The 19405-nt window shown below is 37.5% G+C and overlaps 1 long non-coding RNA gene and 1 pseudogene across 1 annotated transcript in view; both read right to left on the bottom strand.

Annotated features, from left to right (window-relative positions):
* Positions 1-19405, bottom strand: part of LOC145269258 (uncharacterized) — a 205835-nt gene that overhangs the window by 121892 nt on the left and 64538 nt on the right. The window lies entirely within an intron of this gene.
* LOC145269998 (5S ribosomal RNA) lies at positions 13348-13464 on the bottom strand (annotated as a pseudogene).

Genomic DNA, 19405 nt, shown 5'->3' on the forward strand with positions numbered 1-19405 from the left:
TCTATGCCTACAATTAACCATTCGGTCAGGTCTGATACTATAGAGGACACATTCTTTTTAAACATTGAATGCAGAGGTAGATCAGATATGAATGTACGGAAGCTATCCCAGTCAGCCATAGAGTATCAATATACAGTACGGTGGAGAGGTACGTCTGAAGACTTATTACATTTCATTTTTATCTTAACTGATACAACAGAGTGGTCGGAGGATCCCAGAGGAGATAGACTGGAATATGAACATAGCTCAGGGGAAGTCGTAAGAAAAAGGTCTAGGAGGCTTGCATACTGACCGGTAATATCGGGCACACGTATCTTATCTTAACCTAAATACGAAACCATGGAAGTGTATAGCTAGACCCCTCTCTTTTTCCTTTGCCAACCATGGCGACTAATACACCTGAAGAAGTTCGAAGTTGACAATGAACGAAACGTTGTTCAAATAACACTCAAGATACCAACATTAGCCCGAGTTATCCAAATAATATTTTCTCTGCTGTTATATAAAATGAACTTTGTGTGTGTGTGAGTGAGTGAGTGAGAGAGAGAGAGAGAGAGAGAGAGAGAGAAAGAGAGAGAGAGAGAGTTCCCTATGGACTCCGAAACGGCTGAGCCAGGATTTTTAAGAAGTTTTACATAAATATACTTTATGTATCTGGCATTATTCTTAGATAGGTTTTGCATCGGAATAAGTATCGAGAATCGAAAAAGTCCGACGAAAGAAGGAAGAGGCGATTTTCAAAGTTAACACCTTATACATCCTAACATCAAAAGTGCATTTAAAAAGTTTTATCACCAAACTAGTAGAAGGGCATGAGGTATAAAATCATCAGTAGATTCTTTGATAGGACAGGGGCGCGCTCGAAAAGAATGTTTCTGTTTCGGGCACAATTGGAGCATGATACTTGACTTTTGTATTTAAAACTTTATTTCAAGCCATTGTATATATAAATTTTTTTAATAGAATCAACAATAGGTTCTCTACAGTGCAATGTAGACTACTATAGATTGTGGACTAAGTCACTGCGGTGAAGCGTATGAAGCTTTGTTCAAGTGCACCATGATGGGTCCCTAGCAAGAGCAGGCAATCAATCGATTTAATAGAAAAATGTACGATTTCGAATGAAATAAAATTAAGGGAGTGTGGAGCATTCGTTTTTCGTCATTCAATCCCGGGCAACGTCGAGTCTGTCTGCTAGTATAATTCTAACAATGTCTTATATTACCAGACTATTTTACTAGTCTGCATTAGTAATATATTGTTTTTACTTTTGTATTCTTCACAATCACCTTGCTGGTAGGTACAGGATGCAACGATAAAGTTGTCACCCTAAAGATAAAAAAACAACAACTCTACAGCTTTATTTTTAAACTTTTATTAAAAAAAAAAATCAATTCAGGTAACTTGATTATGTAATAGAGCTGACATCTATTCAACGTAGCAGCCATCAGCCTCAATCACCGCCTTGATACGGGTCCGAAACTGGGAGCATGCCTTTTCCACAAACGCCGGCAAGAGCTCGGTGAATACTCGGCGAATGGTGGCTATCAGACTGGCTTTGGTGTTGTGGGAGGTCATGTTGGTGATGTTTTCAACGCATGACCAAACAAAGTAGTCCACATGATTCAGGTCGAGGGAAGCAGTGATAGAAGGATACAAAGATGTAGCACTCCTTCTAAAATCAAGCCTGGGTCTCTTTGGACTTGTAGACCGGTGCCGAGTTCTGCTGCCACACCCAGGGTCTGCCAGCAGCTACCTGATTGCACCAGGGGACCATCACACTCTTCAGCACATCCAGGTATTCTTTGATGCTGGCTTTCAAGCCGACTTCCAAGATGTGAGGTGGCATGATGTGGCCATCACTTAAAACCACACCAAAGACCTTAACTGTGGCCGGAAACTTTGGTTTCTTCATCCTGGGCATGTCCATGTTATTCGTGGCAATCTAGCGATACATTTTGAGGGTGTTGGCAATGGTCCTGTTGTTATAACCTGGATCGGTAGAGAGCATGAGTTGTAGAGCGGCGCATCTCGGGTCTCGCTCGTTGAACATTGTGTCACTTTCGGACATCTATCGCTCTTGGGGGTTTGTATATAACTGACCAACTAGTAAATGGTCTGAAAAAAAAAAACACAAAAAAAAGAAAGAAAAAACAACAAAAAACGGTTTTCTTCAAACGGAAATGGAATCAGGTCGTCTTTTCTAGGGCGACAATGTTATTGTTCCACCCTGTATATATGCACTGGGTACGTTCTGTTTTTGTTTCGTTGTGCCAAATGGAATCACGACATGCAAGAATCCATCACCTTAAGAAGGCAAATTCGTGTAAAATAAAAAAAAATTTCTTTTTTTTTTCCATGATTAAACTCCTGTGCGCTAAACTACAAAGTCAGATTCAATCACGCAAACCTTCTGAGAAATTAAAAACCTGCGATATCATCCAAGTTTGTAGAGAGGGTAAGGGCGGTGAACGTTTTTTTAGTGGCGAAATTCCAGGATTCTGAAATCAAGGTCTGATGCGTTCATTGCGTCTATGTAGACGACTAGATTTTATACCCGGCCTTGTCCGGTATTAAACGTAACATTAAATTGAACAAAAAAAAAAAAAAAAACCCTAAGAAACTTAAATTTTTTTTTTTATTACATTTTTACCCACAAACAAGGCACATTGCCACTTTGATGTAGAGGGTTACTAAAATATTCACATCAAGCAATGGATGTTTAATGCTACTTGGCCTTTTGGCCGATGGAGCACTTGCATTTCTTGGTCTCTTTCAGTGGAGGAGAAATCCTTCACGACGGAGACAATTTTTATTTTTGTACCTTTTCTCCACACTAAAAAACGACCCTGGTGTCTAACTCTGTCCCGTGGGGAGGCATTGTAAATAGGTACTATCAGGGACATAAGCTACAGGGGTTTATGTGGGGAGTTGTGCAGCAAGATGTCGCTCCACGTTACACTTGAACTTCTGCATGTCAGTACATTTGGGGAAGCAGGAACCCGGAAGGGAATTCCAAAGTCTAGCGGTTCTGGGGAAGAAATTACTGGAGTGGAAGGCTCTCTTACATCTAGGGATCTCAACTGTGAAGGGGTGAGATTTTGCTGCTTGTCGGGGGGTATTTACGTCAAAGTACTTGCAAAACAGGCAAAGGGATGCAACATGTCGTCGATGGGACAGAGGCTGAAGCTTAGATGACAGTTCAGGACCTCTTGGCAGTCTGTTATTTTTTTTTTTATAAAACCTTATTAAAAAGTTTTCCACGTGTCTGAATACCCTATATACCAAATTTCAAGTCTGTAGATCAAAAATTCGTTGAGTATATAGGTTGAGAATTGTCCTCACACACACACATTCTCACTTTTATATATAGATATATAAAGATTTTTCTCATTACTGTATATTTGTTTTTTGTTGTTGTTTTTTTTTTACAATATTTTTTTTTAATGTATTCCACAGATTTCTTCGTAATACAAACATTCTTTGAACGCTTTTCCTAATAGATATAGATCGTTAATAAATTATATTCAAATCGTTGAATTTATAAATATACTAGCTGGTGGGGGCGCCCAGCTTTGCCCGGGATTAAAATACGCTTAAATATGATGTTTTTATTTGTCCAGATTTCGTATATATCATTATAGAGTTGTGATTTCAAAAGTAAAAAAAAAAAAAAACATTTGGGTGTCATCAGCTAGAATCGAAACCAAAACTGTAACATTCAAAGCTGGTGACGTTACCACACATAAACCGCTAAAAAATTAAAAATAAAATAAGATGAATGTACAAAATGTCTGAGGATTTTTTTCAATTTTGACCCATTTTTGACCGCTTCAAAACTATTTTTACCGGTTAAAGACCCATAAAAGAACGACCTGTAAAAAGTCCAATCATTTGAGGCCCCTAGCGCCGCTCCGCAACTTTTAGTTTCGGAGGAGATGAAGTTTTAAAATATGGAGGCAGACAGACAGACAGACAGACATATAGCCTTTTATATATTATTCTTATCTCTGTCAACGTATGAGCTGATTAAACATAAACTAAGACGATGTACAAAATTTGCTAGAATGTTTCCTCTGATGAGATGTACTTTTATTGAAAATCCATGGATTAAAAACATCAATTCAAATATTTTATTCTTTGGTTCAAACAATAAATTTTTATTTTGAAAAGTGATTCTTTTTAAATTAAATTTGAACATATAAATTCTAATATATTAAGTTAGATCCATGTCCAACGAACCCATATCTAAAATTTCACGTGTTTAGACCGAAAAGTGTCGGAGGAGTTTGGTAAAGTTCTCAAAGGTCAAATCGTTGAACTTTGACCCCTTAAAAGCCAAATTCCTGTCCGACAACGGATTACAAAGATTTTTCCACGTCTCATTACCATGTATATCAAATTTCGAGTCTGTAGACTGAAAATTGACAGAGTTATTGCGTAGGAAAATGTACACAGAAACACAGACAGACACTTTCACAGATATATAGATATATACACACACACACACACACACACACACACACACACACACACATATATATATATAATTATTTCCACAGCGAACAACGTCGCAGCTCACAAGAGCCATAACAGCCAACAAACCAGAATCCAAGACTCTAGTTTCGCCCTCATTTGGGCTCATCAGTTAGACATAACCGAACTCAAAATTCGAAGCCCGAGCCTTTTGCATGGAAGGCGAGCGCTCTGCCACCTGAGCAAACGCGCAATACACATAAGAAAGTCTATTGCTTAACGCAGATCAAGCAAACCGCGACGAACTCCGACTATGGAACATGAGACATCGGCTTGGTTGGATGACCACATCCCTTGTTCAAGACGTGGTAGGTCCGTTGGTACAATGGTAACGCCGCCAGCTTTGAATGCTACAGTTTCGGTTTCGATTCTAGTTGATGGCACCCCAATTTTTTTTTTTTTTTGCTTTTTTTTTTAAATCACAAGTCTATAATAATATATACGAAATCTGGACAAATTAAAATATCATATTTAAGCGTATTTTACGCCCGGGTATCAAGGAACACAAACCCTAACGTGAATTCCGCGTGACCAACGCACCGTTCCGACATTTGAAAAGATTACCGTAAAAACAACAAACGGACTTCTACTAATTCTATGCTCCAACAACAACATGGCTAAAAAAATAAAAAGAAACACATACTGATGATGAAGTGTATCCTCGAAATATATTTATAAATTTAAATATGAATTTCAAACAAAATAAATATTTGTTTATTTTGTAATAATGCGTTGTTTTTGGCTTCAAACGTATCTAATACGTATTTATTTTATTCAAATTCAACCAGCGCCTCTATCAAGGAACACAAAACACAAACCCTAATTTAAGCGTATTTTACGACCGGGCAAAGCAGGGCGACCCCCCCCCTACAAGTAAAATATCTTGATAATTTTTATCATATGACATGACTTTTGTGCTCTTCTATAAAACAAGATAAGGCTCCACCTGCCAGTCGAACGTTCAATCAAGGTTGCATGTAATAAACGTCCAAACATCGATAAGAACTAGATCGTTTAATCCTCAAATTAAAATATATTTCCCTTTCAAATGAAATAATAAACATACAAATTAAAAATAAAAATCAACATTCAAATTAATAAAAAAAAAATCTCAATCTTCCAAATTAAAAAAAAAAACACATTTAAACCAAAAAAATAAAAACAACCCCTCAAAACCCCAAATTAAAAAGAATCCCTTCAAATTAGATAAAAATCAACCAAATAAAAAATTAAATCCCCAAATTAAAAAAAAAATCTCAGCTCCCAAATTAAATACCCAGCAAAAAAAGTCAACTCAAAAATAAAAGAATCAACCCTCAAATTAAAAAAAAGACATTACTCCATAAAAACAAACAAAAACAGCAAATAAATAAAACACATTTAAACAAAAAACAAAAAAATAAATAAATAAATAAAAAACTGTTTACCCTCAAATTAAAAATAATCCCTTCATATTCGATAAAATAAACCAAATAAAAAAATTCAAACCCCAAATTAAAAAAAAAATTCATCTCCTGAATTAAATATCCCGCAAAAAAGCTCAACACAAAAATAAAGAATTCAATCCCCAAATTAAAAAAAAAAAAATTATAACACAAAAAAAGTAAAAAAAAACATGCATAAACGTATTTTATTATGAATGATATCCCCTGACGTCTAAGGGCCAACCTACCTTTCTAGGAGTGAGCAAGAGTAAAGAAAACATACAAAAAAATAAATAAAACACTGACGCAGATTCTCATATCACCGGTTAAACGATGTTGAGTTTGGTCAGAACCCGACGGCTGACCATTTGGGAATACAAGACGCTGTATGTAGGGCATCAACACTTCCTGTGGCTTCTGCATTCCATCTGGCCTCTAGCTATCTTGACCCTTTCCTGCAGCTGGATCAGGCTGGTTAAGACAAGAGAGTGAGGCTGGCTCTGCACAAACCAGCTTCACTTTAAACTCTCAGCGCATGTCATCCATAATTTCTAGGATGATCATCACACCTGCAATCAGCAGCGGCTGCATGGCACGTATTTAAATGACCTTGACGATCCGCGATGTCACGTCACAGCGGAGGCAGAGAAGAGAAAGAAAAACGTAGCGAGGAATGAAAAAGATTGTGTTGGAATGAGAGACTTAAGCACGTATACACATGGCAGAGGTCTGTGAATTATATGGCGAACTAACAGACTTAAAACAAATTGAAATGCGTTTTGGAAAGTACCCTGAATTAAAGCAAAGTTGAATTTATTTTCTTTTTTGTTTTGTTGCAACTGTCTTAATGCGACGCGTGGGTCCGTATTGACATGTAACGACCACGTTACATGCATATGAAAATTAAAATACAAACTTAAACCTTTATGATAAGTTCAAATAAAGACCGAGTAAAATTTATAATTATATATTGGCTTGAAAAACTACATTATATACAGTTTTTGTTTTGTTGTTTTTTTTTTTACACAGAGATCACCACTTATCAAGGCCCGGAAGCCACTCAGGGATAAGGGTTATTGCAAGTACATTACATTAGTGTGGAGATTTGATGAAGTGTTTACTTAAGGGGGCGGTTCATTAGGAATTTGTTAACATTAGACTTGAAGAGATCCAAGTTGTAGTCCGGAGGGAAGCAGGCAGACGGAACAGAGTTCCACAGGCGTGCAGTTCTAAGAAAGAAGCTTTGTTCATGGAATCCGCGTTTTGATTTAGGCACAGATATAGAGTGGGGGAAATTTTTCACAGTGGATTCAGCTAGACGGGTGTTTTTCGTGAAAGATTGGCGAGGGGGGACCAGGGATTGAAGTTCAGACGAACACCTGCCATGAAAATAACGATAAAACAAGGATAGGCTTGCAACGTCTCTTCTGTGGGAGAGAGGTTGCAGGGTAGAGAAAAGGGCATCCCCCACTAAACCACGAAGTCTATTTTGTACTCTGTCAAGGCATGATAGGCTGTTTTTGGCAGCTCCTGCCCAGATATGGCAGCAGTATTCCATCCTTGGCCGTACTTGGCTTTTATATAGATAGAGTTTTGGTCATTCCAATATTTATAAACTTCAGAGTTCAAAATAGACTTCGTAGCTTAGTGGAGGATGCCCTTTTCTCTTCTCTGTAACCTCTTTCCCACAGCTTGTCTCTGCTTTATCGTTATTTTCATGGCAACTGCTCGTCTGAGGTCTATGGTCCCTCCTCCTCAAACTTTCACGAAAAACATTCATCTAGCCAAAACCACTATCAATAATTTCCCCACACACTTTATCTCTGCCCAAATCTAAACTTAGATTCCATGAACAAAGCTTCTTTCTTAGAACTGCACGCCTGTTGAACTCTTTTCCGTTTGCCTGCTTTCCAGCTGACTACAATTTGATTGTCTTCAAGTCTAACGTAAACAAGTGCTTGATGAACTATCCCCCTAAGTAATCCAATTAAAAAAATTCCATTACTTTTGTATACCCATTAACACTTATCCTCGAGTGGCCTCCGGGCCTTGATAAGTGGTGACTCCTTTGTAAAAAAAAAAAACTACAAAAAAAAAACTTTTTTAATGAAAGCAAAAAAAAAAAAAACGTTCATAAATATATTAAAATAAAACAGTCCATAAATATTTTTATAGCAGTTCTATATTTTTATGTTCGATATAAAAGATACCAACACCTCTGACGTTTGATTAAACAAAAAACAGTTCATAAACATATTTTTATTATAAAGGTTTTAATTTTGTTATACAAGTTAAAATAAAGACTGTTTGCTTAAAAATAAACTATATTATATACAGTGTACCTTAAAATATTCTGACGTCACTTCCGCCGAATTGCTTCATAAACAAAGAAGCCAGAAGGAAATGAAAAGAATACGGAAAAAAAAACGGAAATAAAGAAAAAAGACAAAAGGAAACGAAAAATAAAAAAGAAAAAGAGAAGAGAGTGAATATAGAAGGAAAATGAAAAGGAACACGAATTAGAAACGGTGATGAGAAAGATGAGAAAAAGAAACAAGAGAAAAAAAGAATTAAAAATGAGAACGAAGAAAGTGACTTACAATAAAAAAAAAATCGGAAGAAGAAAAAGAAAAAAGTTGTCAAAAATAAAAATAAAATAGAAAATTAGAAAAGAAGTTGAAAAAGAAGAAAAAAAGGAAAAAAGAAAGAAAAAAAGAAGGAAAAATGAAATACTTAAAAAAATGAAAAGAATGGAGAAAAAAGGAAATTACAAAAAAAAATGAATTAAAAATGAGGACGAAGAAAGTGACTAACAATAAAAAAAAATCGGAAGAAGAAAATAAAAATAAAATAGAAAATAAGAAAAGAAGTTGAAAAAGAAAGAAAGAAAAGATGAAATATTTTTAAAAAATGAAAAGAATTGAGAAAACAGGAAATTACACAAAAAAAAAAAACGAATTAAAAATGAGAACGAAGAAAGTGACTAACAATAAAAAAAACAGAAAAAGAAAAAGTTGTAAAAAAAAATGTAAAACAAGAAAATAAGTCAAAGAAGAAAGAAAAAAGATGGCGGAATCAAAAATGAGATAAAAAAAAAAAATAAAAAGAATGCAGAAAAAAAGGAAAGTAAAAAAAAAGAAAAAAAAAAACAAGCGTCTCAAAGAAAAAGATACCTCGATAAAAAAAGGTGCGCCTATTGTTTTGTGGGTGGTGATCTTAAATGGCGATTGTGGTCAGTACGGACGATACCAATTCCCGCCAAGGTATTTAACAGGGAAGGATCGGCTCAACTCGTCATGTGATGGCGACAAATGACATATAAATCGTTTTATTCGCGAACTTAAAATAAGACTTTCTTTTTTCACTAGTGAGTCACTGCTTATGAAGACCCAGTGTCCACTCGAGGATAAGGGTTAACATGAATGTTGTTTGGACGATGGTCATTGTCACGGGAGGATTTGAATCAATAAGTGGAAACGTGAAGAAAATTATTGGAAGGATTAATCGGCAACTAATTGTTAATTGGCCTTTTCGGCCACTTGACCAATTACTTTGTTCTTTCCTATTCCATCGCCACGAAAGGATTAAAAACATGGGTAGAATAGGCAAAATATAACTTTAGAAGAATTAATTTTCCCAGAGGACGACTTGACAAGTATTTGTCTACATGGGATTTGAAGACGACCATTGGTTAGGAAGCAGATTCGTGTTATTTTCTTTTACAGATAGAATGTTCTAGGATAGAAGCATTGTTCAAGTTTAGCTTGTCTTTTTTTTAGAGAGAGAGAGAGAGAGAGAGAGAGAGAGAGAGAGAGAGAGAGAGAGAGGGGGGGGGAGCGCTTTGCCCTGGTTGTAGCCAGACGTGTTCTAGCATCGTTTTTTACTAATACCCACTGAAAAAGGTATCAACCAGTATATATTCCTCCTCCAGCTATGGAGTAAATAATATCGTATAGTGGGGTTATATATATATATATATATATATATATATATATATATATATATATTATGTGTTTATTGACGTGTATATATATTTGATCATCTACATATGAAAGTGCCTGCTGATCGTCTAATGATTGTTTAAACAGGACACATAACAATTATAACGTTAAGGGACAAATAACAGTCTATGGGGTTTTACATCGGCCAATGGAGAAACATACCTGATCCATCAAATAAAGATCCGTACAACTCGAAATCTTGGTGGTATTTACAGCAACTTTATTTCGGGTGTTTCCCCCATTGGAAAGCTGCAACACTGGTCTTAGATCCTTACTATCGACATTTTCCGCTACTGGGGGCCATTGCTGTCCACGATTGTCTTTCTACTTCTGACAATGACAATCGATTACGTCTACTCTCTTTGACTTCCAACTCTTGACTTACTAATACGTGTATTCCCTAGCTCTCTCCTAAGATCGACGTCATCTTAAGTGACCTCTAGGTAAGACTATGCCAGACTCTAGAGGTCAAACCTGTTTTTAAATAATTGTTTGTGCTTGTTATGAAAACTTACATTTCTTTTCTATTAAAAATAATTTTATCTGTAAATATTTATTTCGCTATGATATTCTATTTTTATAAATATTAATAACGACCATAATAATCGTCAACCAGAAAACCTTTCGGCATCGCCCGGTCAACAAATACAGTTGACTAGAATCTTAAGTCTTGATTGGTCAACTAGTCTAGGAGAAAGAAAACTCTGAAATACGACTTTTTTTGGCAACTTTTTCAAGACTGTGTAGAGCAATACAAACCCGCAAAAACAATTTTTCCTCTACAAAACAACCAAACCAAGCACAATGAATAAATATTAGAAGATATTAAGAAACTTGAAACGTAGAAGTTTGTTTAGAAAGGGAGATGGCAACCTATCATAGTAGCCCCTTACGTCTCTGTGGAGCAAAACGCCTTGTTTGGGGGAGGGAGGAAATAAAAAGGAGCATCTCTTATTACCGAATACCCATAGTAATAAATACGTAAGTGGCGACTCATTAGTCATTAGGTCGAAAGTGATAAATTAAACCGACGACACGAGCGTTTGAAATCGCAGCGCGAATGTGTCTGACAGCAACTCTCGCCAATCTAATGCCCGTTTGCGCATGCACCGGAAACGCCAAGCTATCGTGTACTCCTTCCTCTCTCCCTCTTCCGTTTTTTTTTCAGTATGCACCGAAAGAGTTGAAAGAGAAAGAAAAGGAGGAGAAAGAGGATGAGAAGGAGTATGAGGAGTACACGAAACGAAATATTCTAATATATCAAATTGATACAGTCTCTTGTCGGTGACAGTTGAACATTTGTATCGGTTACAATCTGATTAAACTGAAAGAGAAGACGGCACATTAGTGTATGGGAGGAGAGGGGTGATGGACAATGATACCTTTTAAAAGCCAAACTTCCGTCTGATGACAGACGCTAATGGCGTAAATAGTTCAACCGATTAGGCTTTTCTAAAGTGTCTGCCGCAAAAAATTTCGACCAAACGTATTTTCGGCGCAGTATAATAAAATAAACGTGTATGCATTTTTTAGATGAGGATATATTATTCGTATTACCTGGATTCTTCGAACTATTGTTCTCATCTAAGATATCATTTTCATGTTTCGGTCGATGTAACCTTCGATCTTCTTCAGGTGCATCTTATCGGACTCGGGAATCTTTCTGTCGAATGCGGGAATCTGCATTTAATTTCGAACGGAACCCTGTTTGGTGAGGGCCGCGTCAGCCACCTCATATCTTCGAAGTCGGCTTGAAAGTAAACATCAAAGAGTACCTGGATGTGCTGAAGAGTGTGATGGTTCCCTGGTGCAATCAGGGTGTGCCAGCATAACTCAGCGGCAGCCTTCGTCCAATAAAGACCCAGGCTTGGCTTTAGAAGGAGTGCTACGACTTTGTACCCATCTCTCACTGGCTCCTCCACCTCCTCCCCCGATCTAAAGCGGCTGGACTACTTCGTTTTGGTCATACGTCGAGAACATCCCTAAAATGCCCTCCTACAACACCAAAACCAGCCTGATCGCCGCCATCCGCCGAGTATTCGTCGAGTTGCCGCCAGCGCTTGTGGAAAAGGCATGATCCCAGTTCCGGACCCTATCGAGGCGGTAATTGAGGCTGAAGAATATATGTCAGCTCTACTACATAATAAAGTTATTTGAATTGACTTAATAAAAAAAAGGTTTTAAAATGAAGCTGTAGTGTTGCTTTATTTAGAGCGACACCTTTATCGTTCCACTCTGAAGTGATGGGACTATTCCATTATTTTTCCCCGATTCCGATACAATTACCGATTCTGTTGCAAATTCCCGATTCCGATACAATTATCGATTTCTGTTCTTTTAAAATCTTTATTTAGCTACAGAATGGTTTTTAAATTTTCAGATTACCGTCAAAACACATTTTATGTGCATAGATTCTAAAATATACGTCTGTGTGCGAGGGGTGGGGGGGTGGGAGGGAGGTGATCTATAGATTTTAGTTTTAAATATTTATCATTTATATTAATTTATTTTTATTTCGGACTACTGGTCTCATCTTTATTAGTTGTTTTTTTTTCATCTTTTATTGGATTGTTTATTCACAACGTTTCGGCCAACTAATTCCTCTGGCCTTCGTCAGGTGGTAACTGTATAAATTAATATATATAATGCTCATCTCAAAAATGAATTCCAATTAAGGAATAATATATATATATATTTATCATTTTATTTATTTTTTATATTTTTACTCGGAAAGTCACCACTTACCAAGGTCTGGATGCCACTCAAGGATAAGAGTTAAGTGTTAGGTAGATTGTGAGACAAGGTCAAACATGGCTGAACTTAGGGATAGATTATCTAAATGAACGACTCAGTGGGAATTTATTCAGATTAGACTTGAAGACGAACATGTTATAGTCAACTGGGATGCAGACAAACGGTATTGCGTTTCGCAGACGAACAGCCTGATGAAAGAAACTCTGCTCATGGAATTTTTGTTTATCTTTGAGCACTGATAAGGAGTGAGGAAAAATGTTAGCGGTTCTTTTAGCTAGGCGAGTATTTGTTGCAAACGTTTTGCTTTTTTTTACTAGTGGCGGCGGGGGTGGGGGCTTTACTAGGCGGCACAATCACGGCACACCGGTTCTCGCAAGATCACCAGTTAAGCAACATCGAGCCTGGCCAGTACCAGATGGGTGACCATTTGGGAAGGTGAGGCACAGTATGTAAAAGGCTTCCTTCAGTCTTGACAGACTATGGATACCCACTGTAATGGTGCCTGCGCGTGAAATTTTTGTGGCAAGAGTCGCACAATCACCAATCACACCTCTCCTGAGTCGACATTGCTGAATACCAGTGGCAAGTGGAGGTTCAGGACGACTGGAAACAATGCCGAGATAAGCGGAAAGCACATACAGCGCCTAGAATTCTCAAATGGTCACCCATCTGATACAAGCCAGGCTCAACGTTGCTTAACTTCGGTGATCTGACGGAAACCGGTGTATCAACGTGATTTGGTCGTACATGTATGCGCAGTATGTACCGCAAGGTAAAATACTAGGCTGACAAATTTATCTCGAGTTTAGATGGGCCTCTCTTAAGCCGTGGTAAGCAACCAATCTAGTGATGGCGTCACGATAAAAATATCGTTGATAACCCTGGCGAAGCATCAAGTATTCAGCTACAGACAAGATTTGAATTACACTACAAACTTGTGTAGTGAGTTCGATCTCGGCTGCAGCCACATATTACGTTTACGTTACCGGGTGTAAAATACGCTTAAATATGATATTTTAATTTGATCAGATTTCGTAGATATTATTATAGAGTCGTAATTTCAAAAGTAAAAAAAAAAAAAAAAAGTTAAAACATTTAGGTGCCATCAGCAAGAATCGAAACCGAAAGCAAAACTGTAGCATTCAAAGCTGATGACGTTACCACTGTACCAACACGACACGCATATAACCATTAAAAAATAAAAAAATAAACTAAGATAAATGTACAAAATGTTCAACGATTTTTTTTTTTAATTTTGACCCATTTTTGTACCCCTTAAAACGATTTTAGCCGGCTGAAACCCATAATAGAACGGCTCGTAAAACCCCCCAATCATTTGAGGCCTCTAGCGCGGTTCTTCGAAGAAATAGAGTTTGAAAATATGGAAAGAAACAAACAGACAAACATCTAGTCATTTATATATTAGATTATTATTTCATGAATAATACAAACAACGGAAAATTTAGTTTTAAGTAAAAACGAATAATAATAATAATAATAATAATAATAATAATAATAATAACACTAGTGGTGGCCATAAAGTGGGTGCTCATTATGCGTTAAATTATTATAGAAAAGTGATCACCACTTTCTTTAAACAAACATTTCTTCATATCTTGGAGGCTGCTCGTTTGCTGGAGTTTTAAACGTTGTTTTCGTTTTCAACATCTTCAAGAACTTGTGAATGTCTTTATTTTCCAGGTTTTTTTTTTTTCTATGGTGTGGAGGGTCGATTGTCTGCCCCTCGCTGAACTTGTGTTCCAAACGTTCCCAGTGGGTGTCGCTGGCGGTGTGTCGTTCGGGAGCAGGATGGCGTGGGTTTTTCTTCGATGGAGTGTCTCATGTTTGATTTTCTTAAATAGGAGGATAACTGCTGGATCGATTTGCGTGATTTTTGGAGTGCGACATTTTCATGCAGTGGCGGGTACGTGCATTATAGGGATTTGTTTCAGATTTTTGTAGTAAGATTACTTGTGCACCATTTATAGACTTGCGCCGAATACTTAGTTAAAATTATTTAGTTTCTTATATATATATATAATTTTTTTTAAAATAATAATATAAAAAAAATTTAATTTTAATTTTTTATTTTTATTTTATTTTTTATTTGTTTTGTTTTTTATTTCTTTTTAACTTCTGTTTATGCCTTATATGTATGCGTGAAAGTGCACGATACCTCCTGTATACATGGGAGCCAAACACTATATCTGCGTTAGAACCACAGGTAAAACAATTCTGGGCTTGGTGTTGCCACAAACACCAAAATATGAAAAATGTCAAGTACAAATAATTCAAACCTTGGGACCCAGAAGAAAGATCTGGGTGTCATGATCGGCAGGTGCTCCTTCGGTAGCCAACATGGGGGACCCGGTCGTCATCCTGCGAATGTTGGCCAACTTTTTAATTTCAGAAACTCAAATAACATGGACGCTTAACAGGTAAGCATAACCTCTAATTTCAGAGAACAAAATGATACCGAACAAACACAGCACAACCGTGATAATCATCAAAATGGAAAAAAACGAAGAAAGAAATGGACAACAAAAGAGAATAGACTAGTAATGGAATGCTATTATAGAAGTCATCCTGAATATAGATATGGAGGTTATCGGAAACGAATGAAAGAACTATGGGACCTCTCCAGTGACTACCATACGACAGAACAAAGAATTGCGGACGAAGCAAGACGGATACTCAAGAAAGGTTGACTCTCTAAACTAGAATTAGCAGAAATTCAGAGAAAAATAAATGATGGAACTGAACAATAAACACCCTCCAACGGAACTTTCCGTAGAAAAAACACACAAGTTGAAACCTCACAAGTAAAAACACCAAAGGCCCAGGACCTACGAAGACCGAAGACGACAAACGTTGAAACCTAGAAAAATTGAACAGAACTAACAAAGAATGAAGCAAATGAAATAAATAAAATAACACAGTTCCTGAACGAGGAAAAAACAAAACTCCCAACGTTAAAGAACCAAGAGCAGAAGAAATTAAAAACAGAAAAAGAGAAGGTTAACAAGCTCCTCCCACACATCCCAACAAACACAATCACAGACTTAAACAACCTCATTTACGCAGGCGCCTAAATTGTAAGTATAAATCTTAAATCGGAAAAACAGCCGGGGACAAGCGGACCGACAAAACCTGGATGGAAAATAAGACTAGAAACCACAATACAGAAACATAAAAAAGAAATAAAAATGATCAACAGGAAAAAAGCAATGTGGAGAAAACTGAATGTTGGAAATGTAACTGGCAGGGAGAGGCTAAACAAGAAACATGAAGAACTGGACCAAAAAATAAAAGCAAAAGAAGCGGTATTGAGACGATATAGATATAAATCTGAACAATGCAAACAGAACATTTGAAACTAATGAAAGCCAATTCTACCAAAATGTGAACGGAGGAAAAACAAAAAACAGGATAATCAAATCCGACAGAAACAAAACTCTACTGGAGTAACATATGGGAAGAGCGACGAGAACACAATAGAAATGCCGAATGGCTGAAAGACATGAAAGAAGAGCTACAACAAATAGAAGAAGGAACAGTGAATGAAATCAGCAAGGAAACCTTAAAGACAACCACAGAAAAAATGGCAAACTGGAGAGAACCAGGACACGACGGGATACGTGCATACTGGTTCAAAAAATTCACAACCTTACACGAAAGGTTAGCCCCAAACCTGAGAAGATGTATACAGGAAGCAAACGTGCCAGACTGGATGACAAAAGGTAGAACCACACTGCTACAGAAAGACACGGAGAAAGGAACCGTCCCCAGCAATTATAGGCCAATCACGTGCCTTCCCACCATGTGGAAGATACTGACAGCACAACTGAGGGAACAAATCTATCACTGAATAACCGTGGACTCATCCCCGAGGAACAGAAAGGATGCCAAAAAGGGAAAAGAGGAATACATGAGCTGCTATATGTTGATCAAAAGGAGGTAAAAAGGAAGAGGAAAAATTTAGCCATGGCATGGATCGACTACAAAAAAGCGTATGACAGGATCCTCCAAGCATGGATAATAGAATGCCTAAAAATGCATAAAATACCAAGCGGGATCACCAATGTATTAGAAAATGCAATGAAAACGTGGAGACTGGAACTGACAGCTGATGGACAACACATAACAGAAATTAACATACAAAGAGGCATCTTCCAAAGAGATTCATTATCACCATTACTGTTCATCATAGCCATTATGCCCTTGAATAGTATTCTGAGAAAGTGTCAAGCCGGATATAAGTTCCCAAATACAGAGGAAAAAATGAACCACCTGATGTACATGGACGATCTGAAACTTTTTTGCAAGGACCGAAAAGGAGCTAGAGACACTAATAACCACTACCAGGACCTTCGGCCAAGATATCCAAATGGAATTTGGAATGGAAAAGTGCGCACAACTAGTTATAAAAAATGGAAAACTGGAAACGACAGAAGGCATGGAACTACCCAACAAAGCAGAAATGAGGGCAATAGGGAAACAAGACGACTATAAATACTTGGGATTCTGGAAGGGAACAACATCAGAGCAACAGAAATGAAAGAGAAAATTGGAAAGGAATACCTCAGGAGAACAAGAAAACTCCTGGAAACCAAATTATATAGCAGAAACCTAATAAAAGGTATAAATACATGGGCAGTGTCACTAGTGAGATACTCTGGACCGTTTATAGGATGGACAAAAGAAGAACTGAGACAGCTTGACCAGAAAACCAGAAAACTCATGACCATGCATAATGCACTACACCCAAAGGATGATATTGACAGACTCTACGTGAAAAGGAAAGATGGCGGGAGAGGACTTATCTCTATAGAAGACTGTGTGAAGGATATGAAAAAGAACTAGAAAAATACATAATGCAAAACACTGAAAAGGTAATTATCGCAACAAGAGACATGGAGAAACCAGCAAAACAGAAAACAGAGAGACAGAAGACAAAACGAGAAAAGAGAAATGGGAAGAGAAACAACTCCACGGGAGATTCATAAGAATGACAAAAGATGAGAATAACGAAAACACCTGGACATGGATGCGAAAAGGACATATAAACCGAGAAACTGAATCTCTAATAACTGCAACACAAGATAATTCGATAAGAACCAACCATATCAAAGCAAGGATCGATAAACAAAAGAAAACAGCAAATGCACACTCTGTGGACAAAGAGACGAAACGATAAACCATATAGTAAGTGAATGCAGCAAACTGGCCCAAAAGGAATACAAAAACAGGCATGACCAAGTGAGGAGGGCGGTGCACTGGGAATTGTGCAAATGGCTGCATTTTGAGCGTACAGACAAATGGTAAAAGCATAAACCCGCAACAGCACTCGAAAACGAGAACCACAAAATCCTATGGGACATGGACATACAAACGGACAAACCCATCCAAGCAAAAAGACCAGATGTCGTAATAATTAACAAGAAAGAGAAGTCCTGTCAAATCGTAGAGTTTGCTGTCCCAGCTGACCACAGGGTGAGTATGAAAGAAAAGGAGAAACGAAGCAAATACACAGAGCTAGCCAGAGAGTTAAAAGGGATTTGGATGATGAAGAAAATCAAAATAGTACCGATAATAGTAGAAGCACTAAGAACAATTCCGAAAAACCTGGAAAAAAAGAATGTCAGAAATTGGAATCAGAGGAATAGCTGCAAAAATACAATGCCTAACGATAATGAAAATGGCTGAAATATTATGGAAAACCCTTGAATGCGGAGAATAACACAAGACAATATAACGAAGAAGCGTTACAGGGAATGAAGAACACCGAAGCTGCAGAACTACATGTTCTACACCCCCATCATGCATCCCCCTCCATTGTTTCACCACCGTTCCCCCAATAGAAAAGTGATACCAAAGAGCTGAGAAGGGTCAAGAAGGACTGAAAGACCGGGGAGAGAGCGCCAGCCAGACCTCGGTTGGACAAGCCAAAGAGAACTGGGATTTTGGGGAGGCTTAGTGCCACTCAAATTCCAGTATAAACCAATGGCCACTGCCAGCGAGAAATCAATGGTAAGAGGCTGTTGCGATTATGCAAATTCATTTACAAATGCTATCGAAGGAGATGGAGAGAACTGGACGTCTGGGGAGACTTGTTGTCACTCAGCTTCCAGAGAACACCACAGGTTTCCAATCAGATCGTTTGTTGACTTGTGTGAAAGCTCCATGTGAGCCAATAATAATAAAAATAATAATAATAATAATAATAATAATAATAATAAATTGGAATCAGAGGAATGACTGGAAAAATACAACGAACAACAAAAATCAAAACAGCTGAAATATTAAGGAAAACCCTTGAGTGTGGAGACCAACAGTGTTGGTCACCAACACACATGAGCAACAAGCGCAGACCAGACAAACTGCTGTAAAGGCAAAACATGGATCCAAGAACATTGAAGCCGCATATCTATAAGTTCTCTATCCACAACCCCCATTACTACGTCACTGCCCCCCCCCCAAAAGTGAGACCAAACAGCCAAGTAGAGTTAAGGAGGAAGGAATTGACTAGACCTCCGCTGGATAAGTGCGAAGAGAACTGGGACCTTGGGGAGGCTGATTGCCATTCAAATTCCAGCGATGACGAATAGCCGTTACCTACGAGACATCAATGGCAAGCAGCTGTTGCGATAATGCAAAATTATTTGCAAATACTATCGAACGAGGTGGAAA

The sequence above is a fragment of the Euprymna scolopes genome, chromosome 45 (assembly GCF_053919585.1).
Source record: "Euprymna scolopes isolate OS-2025 chromosome 45, ASM5391958v1, whole genome shotgun sequence".
Lineage (NCBI taxonomy): Eukaryota > Metazoa > Mollusca > Cephalopoda > Sepiida > Sepiolidae > Euprymna > Euprymna scolopes.